The sequence below is a fragment of the Alosa alosa genome, chromosome 7 (assembly GCF_017589495.1).
Source record: "Alosa alosa isolate M-15738 ecotype Scorff River chromosome 7, AALO_Geno_1.1, whole genome shotgun sequence".
Classification (NCBI taxonomy): domain Eukaryota; kingdom Metazoa; phylum Chordata; class Actinopteri; order Clupeiformes; family Clupeidae; genus Alosa; species Alosa alosa.
This window is the reverse complement of record NC_063195.1, coordinates 17,361,267-17,371,973: the sequence shown is the minus strand read 5'-3', so window position 1 is coordinate 17,371,973 and position 10,707 is coordinate 17,361,267.

Here is a 10,707-nt window from a genome sequence, read left to right as displayed (position 1 = left end):
AGAGTGCTCTGTGAACTGGGCAATGAACATTTAATCAGTTAGCAGAAAGCATCCGAGAAAAGATAATATCAGCCTTTCTTTATTGGGGAGGATGCATTGAATGACGTGTGTCTTTGTGCAATTATTAGTCTCTGCAGTGGGTTTTGGATTTAACTTCTAGCTATGCATTTGTGTTACTGTCTTGCTGGCCTCTCACACAGTCACTAGTACTCACTCACAATCTGATCAAAAGTGAGATTTCAGCTATCGCACCTACACCCTGGAGAAGTGTGTGTGTGTGTGTGGACATGTGTGAGAGAGGGAGGGATAGAGAGAGAGAATGTGTGTCTTGGAGACAGTTGTAGAAAGAAAGATACAATGCGGTGTGTTTTGTTTTACTATCAAAAGGGCATCTAAACATCACACAGTCATTTATCTGCACATCTGCATCTGTACTTCCACTGTGGTGCTTTGGAATGTTTGAATGTGTTCATGTACCGTATTTTCCGTACTATAAGTCACACTTTTTTCATAGTTTGACTGGTCCTGCGACTTAGTCAGGTGCGACTTTTATATTAAAAAAATATATAATTGAATGTAAAATATCTGGTGTTTGGCTGGTTCAGGATGAGTGCTACCAGAATGGTGTGTCGATTAGAACACAGGAATGAGTCCAGGAATTACTTCTCAATTGTGATCTCTATTGCCATTTGCTTCTTTCCTTGTTGTTTGCTTTCTTAATGTTGGTTTACAATGTAAGCATATTGCTGGTATCTACAATCAAACAAAGCCAGCTTTACTGATACAGATCATTATAATAATAATACTGTACATTCACATAACCACAAAGGAAATCTTTAACCAAGTGAAACATTTAACAGTTATCAAATTAATGTCAATACAAAATGATTAAATAAACGTACAAAGTCATAGACGCAGCAAACGCATGCAGCACAAAGAGAGACACACTAGTGAGGTTGATTGGTAATTATCCTCAGGTGGAGGAAGCTTCAGGAAGTGGGCATGTCTCCCAGTAGAGTGACAGGAAAGTGACTGGGATTTCCAACATTGAACATGTTTTTAAACTCTTTACTCTGTTAATTCATATTAACTGACATGAACCCACATAAAACATTACCGTCTACAGCCACGCGAGAGCACTCTCAAATGCACAAGTTCTGTGCACTTTCAGTCAGAGATTAGTGCTTGCACTATACCTGAAACACACGTGCATACCTAAATCCTCAAATTATGGCCAGGATTCTATTTAGCCGGGCCTCAGATTCGGACAAATAAAGGCCAGTAATAATTTTGTTTCGATTTAACTCATAAAAGAGCTCTTAATATTTTATATTGTTGGTTGGTTTAATATGAAAAGTCATCGTCCTACACCATGAGTCTCCAACACGGCACTCCCAAGCTACAAGTTGCTTGCCACCCTCTTCTGAGCTTGCCAGAGGCTGAAGCAGTAACCTACATTTAAACACAATTGTTGCTGCCAGGATATTGCTACTTGTTGCTACTTATAGTCCGGAAAATACGGTATGTGTATGGGACTGTTTGTGGGCAGATGTTGATATCAGCTTTTCTTTAACATGGAGGATGCAGTGAATTGTGTCTTGTTGTCTCCTTCAGGAGGGCTGTCCTGACCCAAAATCAGTCCAGATGTGGAGTGTGTGAGCTGTGTTTAAAATTACACAGTAACTAGTTGTATAAAATGATATATGTTTTCATTCCAAACAGACAACCATGTCCTAAACAGATCACTGATTACCCATAAAGCCAATATGAAGAGGAGGTTTGAGAGCATATGTGAAGGCATCATAAGGTCAGGGACTCAAACACTTCTGAACAAGATCTACACCGAGCTCTACATCACAGAGGGAGAGAGTGAAGGGGTGAATAATGAACATGAGGTTTGGCAGGTAGAGTCAGCATCCAGACCACAATCTACAGAAGACAGAACAATTAACTGGAATGATATATTCAAGCCCTTACCTGGACAGGAGAGACACATCAGAACTGTCATGACCAAGAGGATTGCTGGTATTGGAAATACTGTCTCAGTGCAGAAGTTCATCCTTAACTGGGCAGAGGAGAGAGCTAACCAGGATGTAGATTTCATGTTTGTGCTTCCGTTCCGTGAGCTGAATTTGGTCAAACATGATCAGTACAGTCTTCACAGGCTCCTGCTTGACTTCCACCCTGAGCTTAGGGAGCTACAGGATAATGAATACATAGACTGCCACATTGTGTTCATCTTGATGGTCTGGATGAGAGTCGACTTCCACTGAATTTCAAAGGGAATCAGAAGCTGTCTGATGTCAAACAAACATCATCAGTGGATGAAGAAAGAGGGAAGGAGAGTGCTGCCTTGGGTCAATTGTTTTAGAAAAATCAGGTGAGGACCAGAATGATACTGAAAATTTCAAAAATCAAAAGCTGCGACTGTCCTGTCTGTGAGAAAGAAATCCTTTATTCCATTGAATTGGGCTAGCGCCTACGCATTTCAACTCTACTGACACATCAGTGGATGTGCTGATGACAAGCCTCATTCAGGAAACTCTGCTCTCCTCTGCTCTCATCTGGATAACCTCCCGACCAGCAGCAACAAGTCGGATCCCTTCTCAGTCAGGTGACAGAAGTACAAAGGTTCAATGACCCACAGAAAGAAGAGTACTTCAGGAAGAGGATCAGTGACCAGAATCAAGCCAAGAGAATCTTCTCACACATTAAGCCAACCAAGTCTCCTCATCATGTGCCATATGCGAGTCTTCAGTTGGATTTCAGGCACTGTCCTTCAGCAGATACTGGAACAGGATGATGGGAAGAGACAGGGATGGATTACTGCACAGGCCTACCGGGCCCAGGCCCCCAAGGGGTCAGGGGGCCCTAAAGCCCAAGCCTTTGCAGGGAATCATTGCCTCAGTATCAACAAATCAGGATGTAGGCTATGAATCTGATTGAATTTAGTATTGGCCATCCCCAAAATGCACCAGAATACAGGAAATCACATCAAACAAACGCTTCCTGCTCATCCAGAACACCAGGAAGAACCAGAAGTATCAAGAGGAAAGTGAGACAGATAGACAGTGGCTCCTGGAATCACATAGGGATGTCATATTGAAACTAGCAGAGCTGGCTTGGACGCATCTGCAGAATGGCAATCATGTTCTATGAGGAAGACCTGAGCGAGTGTGGCATTGATGTCAGTGAAGCCTCAGTGTACTCTGGCATGTGCACTGAGATCTTCAGGGAGGAATGTTTATTTCACCACAAGAAGGTCTACTGTTTTGTCCATCTGAGCATCCAGGGGCCTCATTTATAAAGCGTTCAAATGCACAGATTTGATCTTAGACCGTGCATACGCTCAAATCCATGCCAATGTTCAGGGGCCGTATTCACAAAGCCTTTTATCTTACCACTAGGAGTACTCCTAAATCGCACTAAAAGATTTTAGCTAGGAGTTTTCTCTTAAAAGTTATTCACAAAGCCTTTCAGACCTACTCTTAGTAAGGAAAAATGACAACTCCTAAACTAAGAGTGAGTCTTCGTTGCTATGGATGACGTCATTACTCATGCACGAGCTTGACTGAAGTGACCACCTTGATTAGCTGATGATTGTAACACGAAAATGATTCCAAACACCTCCCTTACGATGATGAGTGACCGGTGACAGGTCTGAGAATGCGTGCGCTACACAAGTAGTGCGAAGGACGGAAGATGATGAATAACTTAATAAAAAGGCCTATCCTAAATGAATAAAGAGTAGGCCTAAGGCAAAACAAATAGCCTAGTAACCTAATAAAACATAGGCCTACGGATTGATGCAGTAGGCTAGGCTATCTTTGCAACATTATTAAATTAATCTGTCACCATATGCCTACGTTTGCAAAGAGGAGAACATTTTAATTTGATTCACAATGAAACGTTACATTTAATTTACATGTTGACAATGAGTAGTTGTGGTTGTTGTTGGTGGCGTTATAGCATCCCTTTTATGCCTACAATGCAAAATTGTTCCCTCACATTGAAGCTCCTGTTGCCGCGATACCCATTTCAAAACATCGCATAGCGTGAAATGCCACAAAAAGCTGTTTGTGAATAGGTCTTAGTGAGTTAGGAGTCCTCTCGACTTCTTTTAAGCTGTCCCAGAATTAGGTGCTACTTTTAGGCCTAAAATGCTTCGTGAATTACTTTTAGTGAAAAAAATGAGGAGTCCTAAAGTTAGGAGTGACACGCCCATTATTTTTAGGAGTTGCTCCTAAATTCGCCACAACGTGCATGTTCACATTTTTAGTAACAACCGCCAAACTTGCTTGCTTGCCTTACACATCTAAGTTTTCCGACTATTTTTCTTACCTTCTTTTTCCGCTGTGGATGTTATTGAGTTTGTAGAAGTTTTAGCTCTTACGTTCTGAACATCTCACACTGCCATCGCCCGATGTCATTTCTGAGTCATATCACTCTCTGTCTCTCTTTTAAATGCCTATTCCCTGAATGGTAGGCTACATTTATGTGTTTTATATATAGGCTAATATCGAAACAAAATAACCCAGGCAGTCTCATCTAGGATATAACACAGGTTGAAGTCAACGTCAATGTGTTTCTATTTAGGGAGGTGAATGTGTGTAAACATCTGTAGATGAATCAGAAATGACATCGGAAGACAAGGAGTGAATAGTGGCAAGAGGCAAGCCGAAGGCTGCTGACAAGGGCCCGACGCTATTGTAAAGCAATTTACAAAAGATTCACTGAACAAAAATGCTGATGTGGTACATGAAAATTTAGCTAAAAATGTGGAGAATGCAATGCAATCAAGCATTTTGGACGATATATTGTCACAAGCTGGCAGAATAGGCAACAGGCCGATGTCGCGTTTTATTTGGAGACTTACAGACAGAGACTGAGTTTGCTGCTGATATTCTAGGGATAGGCTACAACATAGCCAATGTACGACTTTAGCCTTTTAATATATTTGCTGCATTGGATCAGTCTTTCTAGAACAGACAAGGGCTTTCTAGCCTCACGTCAGCAGCGCTGCATCACCCATAGCCTACATTAAAACAACCAGCAGATGGTGGGCGGGTGCGGTTTTGAAAATTGGTCAAAAAACTTTGGTGCTGATGGGTGATAAGTTTTGCTATGCAGTTATGGTTGAAATAATAACCCATCAGCGCATCTCTAGTGTGTGTGCCTCTCTCTAGCTCAGAGGGGAGGGAGAGGCTGAGGGTCGATCCAGCATGGATTCTAAACTCTGTGGTGATAGGATCTACAATTAGGTGTTAACAATACTACTACGCTAGGTCGAAGTACTCCCAAGTGCTATTGCGCCACACATCAAGTCAAGTCGGCTTTTATTGTCAATTTCTTTACATGCACTGGTCATACAAAGAATTGAAATTTCGTTTCTTACTTTCCCATGCAGACATAGACATACTATAGACATAGCCATAGACAATAAACATTAAATTAAAGTGCAAGACTGAAATATAGAACATGTATGTATCAAAATAGAAATATAGGACATATATATAAAACAAAATAGAGGTAGTTGTGTTGTATATCTATATAGTCTTAACAGTTACATGAAGTTTAAACTTGTGCTTGTGTGACCTGTATATTTACATTGATATGCAGTATGCAGTAATTTCAAGTATATCAGGCTTGATGTGAAGCAGCAACACGTTAGGCTGCGCGAGTCACAGTGCAGTTCCACAGGGCGGTGTTGGGGGTTAGGGTAGACAGGATCCCAGTTTCCTAGGGTTCCTGGCTGGCTGGTGGGTGGGGTTGGGGGGCTGTCAGTGATGGGAGTGGGTAGAGTGTTCAGCATCCTGATTGCTTGGTGGATGAAGCTACTTGCCAGTCTGGTGGTGTGGGGAGGGAGGCTCCTGTACCGGGCTTCCAGAGGGCAGGAGGCTGAACAGTTCGCGGTGCAGGGTGGGTTGTATCCCCTTGACAATCATTAGTGCTTTGGCGGGTGAGGCGGGTGGTGTAAATGTCCTGCAGGGAGGGGAGTGGTGCTCCAATGATCCTCTTAGCTGTGTTAACAGTGCTGGGAGGGTCTTCCTGTTCTGATCTGTGCAGCTTCCCCCCACACTGTGATGCTGCTGGAGACGATGCCTCGATGGTCGCTCTGTAGAATGTAGTCATGACAGGAGGCGTGGCACTTGCCTTCTTCAATTTTGCTAAAGTAGAGGCTGCTGGGCTTTTCTTAAGCCAGTGATGCGTGTTGGTGGTCCAGGAGAGGTCGTCACTGATGTGCACCCCCAGAAATCCCTCGCTGCTCACTCTCTCCACAGCATCTCCGTTGATGGACAGTGGTGGCAGTTGTCTGTGGCCTCTTCTGAAAGTTGACAACAATCTCCTTGGTCTTGCTGACATTTAGCAGGAGGTTGTTGTCTTTGCACCATTTAGCCAGCAGGTCTATTTCTCTGTAGTGAGCCTCATCGCCCTTAGTGATGAGGCCCACCAGTGTTGTGTCGTCCCGCAAACTTCACCAGATGGTTGGAGCTGTGAGTGGTTGTACAGTCATGTGTTAGCAGTGTGAAGAGCAGGGGGCTGAGCACACACCCTGAGGGGCCCCGTGCTCAGGGTCAGAGTGCTTGAGGTGTTGTCCCCGACACGCATGCTGCTTGTGGTCTCTGCAACAGGAAGTCCAGCAGCCAGTTGCAGAGGGAGGTACTGAATCCTAGCTTGTCCAGTTTGCTGATGAGTTGTTGTGGTATTATGGTATTGAATGCTGAACTGAAGTCTATGAACAGCATTCTCACATATGAGTCTTTATTGTCTAAGTGGGTGAGGGCTGGATGGAGGGCAGAGCAGATTGCATCCTCCGTGGATCGTTTGGCCTCGGTATGCAAACTGGAAGGGGTCCAGGGTGGGGGTAGGGTGGCTTTGATGTGTGACATGACTAGCCGCTCGAAGCACTTCATGATTATGGGCGAGTGCTACAGGACGGTAGTCATTGAAGCCTGATGGTGATGATTTCTTTGGCACGGGTATGATGGTGGCAGTTTTGAAAAGTGATGGGATGACTGCTTGCTCCAGAGAGGTGTTGAAAATGTCTAAAAAACATCCTTCAGCTCTTCTGCACAGTCCTTCAACACTCGTCCTGGTATGTTGTCTGGGCCTGCTGCTTTGCGGGGTTAATGGTGGCTAGTGTCCTCTTCACGCTGGCAGAGGACAGGTACAGGGGTTGGTCGGGGGAGGTGGGGTTTTCTGTGGGTGAGTGTCATTTTGTGCTTCAAAACGGGCGAAAAAACTGTTCAGGTCACTTAGCAGAGAGGTGTTGTTCTCACAGCTCCAGGGCGCAGGCTTGTAGTCAGTGATGGCCTGTATGCCCTGCCATAGGCTCTGTGCATCTCTGCTGTCTTTGAAGTGTGTTGTTATTTTGTCTGTGTAATCCTTTTTGCCTTCCTGATGCCCTGGGACAGGTTAGCCCTCGCTGTTCTTAGGCCAGCTACATCTCCAGCTCTGAAGGCTTTGTCTCTGGCCCTCAGCAGTCTGTGGACGCCTCCTGTCAGCCATGGCTTCTGGTTGGCCCAGTGGTGATGTGTTTTATTTCTGTAACATCATCGATGCATTTGGTGATGTAGGAGGTCACAGTGTCTGTGTATTCCCTCAATGTCAATGTGGTTGTTGTGGGTGGCAGCTGTTTTGAAGATATCCCAGTCTGTTGTTTCAAAGCAGTCCTGAAGTTGTGAGAGCGGCCCCTCCGGCCACATTCTCACCTCCTTCAGAACCGGTTTGGTGACTTTTGCTCTTTGTCTGTATCGGGGCAGCAGCAGGATGCTAATGTGGTCTGATTGCCCGATGTGGGGGAGGGGTTTGGCTTTGTAGGCTTCTTTCTGTGGGGTGTAAACAAGGTCCAGGGTGTTTTGTCCTCTTGTTGGGAAGTTTACATGTTGGTGAAATTTTGAAAGTTAAGGTAAGAACATATATTACTACTGACATTGGGTGGCGTGTTCCTTTAAAGTCTCACCTTTCAAACGAGCTCAGTGTTCATAGCTATAACACAGAATATGCTGTGGCTGTACAAAAATCATCAACAATGGTCTAGATTGCTGGCACTATAGGACAAATCTTCCGAAAACAGCTTGGCATTCAATGAGTTAATTTGGTTGTAATTTCAACATTGTTTCAATATTCATTTTAGTGGAAATACCATTGAAATCCCGTTGATCTGTAGTTAGAATTTCAACGTTGCTCCAATATTAATGAAGGGTGCAAAAGTAAGTAAGGGATAATGTATAGAACGCCGGTCATTATGGGAAAATAAGTCCCGACAGGGCGAACCGGACCCCGACACGCCAGCGGAGCTCTTGTTTCGCCCTGAAGGGACTTATTTTCCCATGATGACCGGCGTTCTATACATTATCCCGCTTATTATACGGCTACTTGCCGAAAACGAAAAAAATAAACTCCATGATATGTCTCTTTACACTTATTTGTTACTGTTTTGTCGTGGTTCGCAACACACGCTGAACTTGAAGCAAACAGCTGATCAACCGTCTGCTTTCACTTTTGAATGAAATTCCAAGCGCAAACTCCGTTGCCATTGACAGCGGTCATTCTTGTTTTCAGAGGTCCTTTCCCAAGAAATAATGACCGCTAGAACGTTCGTAAATCCCATTCAAGTCAATGGAGCATTCTACTTGCATTGTGAAGAGCCGTATAATAAATAAATAAAAGAATAAATTTTGCAGTGCAACGCATTCAATTATTTTAACGTTGACAAAGTAATGTTGATTTTAACATGGATTCAATCACTAATTGTTAGCTGGGTGTAGAATGAGCGGTCATCAACACCAACTGAAAGCCCCGTTTTGCAGGTAGTCTTCCATTGTATACAATTAGGCTTTCTCTGAACTACATTTTCCAAAGGCCAGCTTTAGCTTGTGTCACAACTTCAAAAGTGACTTGGCGACATGCTTCAAATTTGGTGTGAACATTTGTATGGACTCAATGATGAAGTCAAATGTCAAGGTCAAACCCACCTTGAGTGTGATATCTCAAGAATGCCTGACACACAAGGTTTTTTGGTAGCCTACAAGGGTTTGTTTGAACTCAAAGATGAAGTGATTCAATGTTTTTTTTCCAGGAATCTCCCCACCAACATTAACCCAGCAGCTTTCCATCCACTATTGTAATTCCTCTGGCATTACATTTCTTGTTTTATTTAAAAGATCAGAATCACAACTTCTTACAGATAAGCTATTCAGTGTTCAAAACAGAACATAACAGAAAATCATAACAGAAAGCTAGAAAGAGATTGCAATGCTATGAGAAGTCCCACTAACCAGTTTACCCTTACAGAGTTAGGCCTTCATATATACAAGACACATAATTATTTTCCACACGATTTATTAGGCATCTCTGCTCAGTTGTTCAGTGATTACATTCAATGAATTACTTACTTGATATATACTGTAACCCTGTCATGGCAATAAAGATTCTTTCTAGTGACATGTGAAACCAACCGCTAAAGAAATTAAGGTAACACTTTACTTGATGGGTGAGTTCATAACACATTCATAGCAGCTGTCATAAACTGCACATAAAGCATTCATGACTGTTTCATGAGACATGACTCAACATTCATACCAAACCTTTCATGAATGTAAAAGACAGAACGATGACAACTTGTCAAAATAAAGGTCCAACATTGTATTTGTGTAACCTGGATACCATTAATTTAATCTCTCCAGCCTTTGTAAATATTTCATGAATATCTTATGAAGTTTGCATCGAATGTCACTTTACTATACAAGTTGTGAAGTATTCGTAATCACTGAATTTAACACTGGGAGGTAAACTAGCCTACATTCAGCTGACCCATATTTGTGTAACCTGGAACGGTTGGACATTCCTAGTAACAAAAGATGAGAAATCATCTCATGGTTACATCATAAAACAAATACATTTTTATGAAACAAAAATTATTTGCTTGACCATGTTCTGTCTTTTTGGCACTGGAGTAGTAACCTGACCCTCGCCAGATGAATTTCGTTCCGCTTAGCTCCGCCTAGCTTCACTCACATCCATCTGGGACCTCTCCCATTGAGAGTGATTTCTGCAACCGACTTTATGGTTCAGCTAATCAGGACGCAGGGCGGGAGTTTCATAGATGTGACGTAGTGGAGAAGCGACCGTGAGACTGTTATCAGCGTCACGGGTTGGCTTCGATATGAGTGGTTGAAGTAGCACGTCAATAGTCAATGACGGACAAGTGGCTTATTCAATCATTTTTTGATTAGGCCCAGCCTTCTGAAACACCATTCCAATGGATCGGTTCCAGTGGAGCTAGGCGGAGCGAAATTCATCTGGCGAGGGTCAGGTTACTGGAGTAGCCCATTGACTCAGATGTGACGTGATCAGATAAGAGGTTTGGACCAAAAACGGCAATGCTGCTTTGCAACGATCGATCGATAGATCGATAGATAGATACTTTATTGATCCCCAGGGGAAATTCAAGATCTCAGCAGCATACATACAACACAAACACATTCTTTAACAGCAGAAAGAGTAATTAAAGTATATAATATAAAAACACAACTAAGCAGTAAGGACAGTAGAAGATAAAGAATATGCTAAATATACTAAAATACAAATTATACTAACACTTAATACAATATATAAAAATATACTAAAATACCAATTATAGAAATCCACCACCATCTCCTTGGTCTTTGAAGTGTTAAGTTGAAGATGATTGAGTTTGCACCA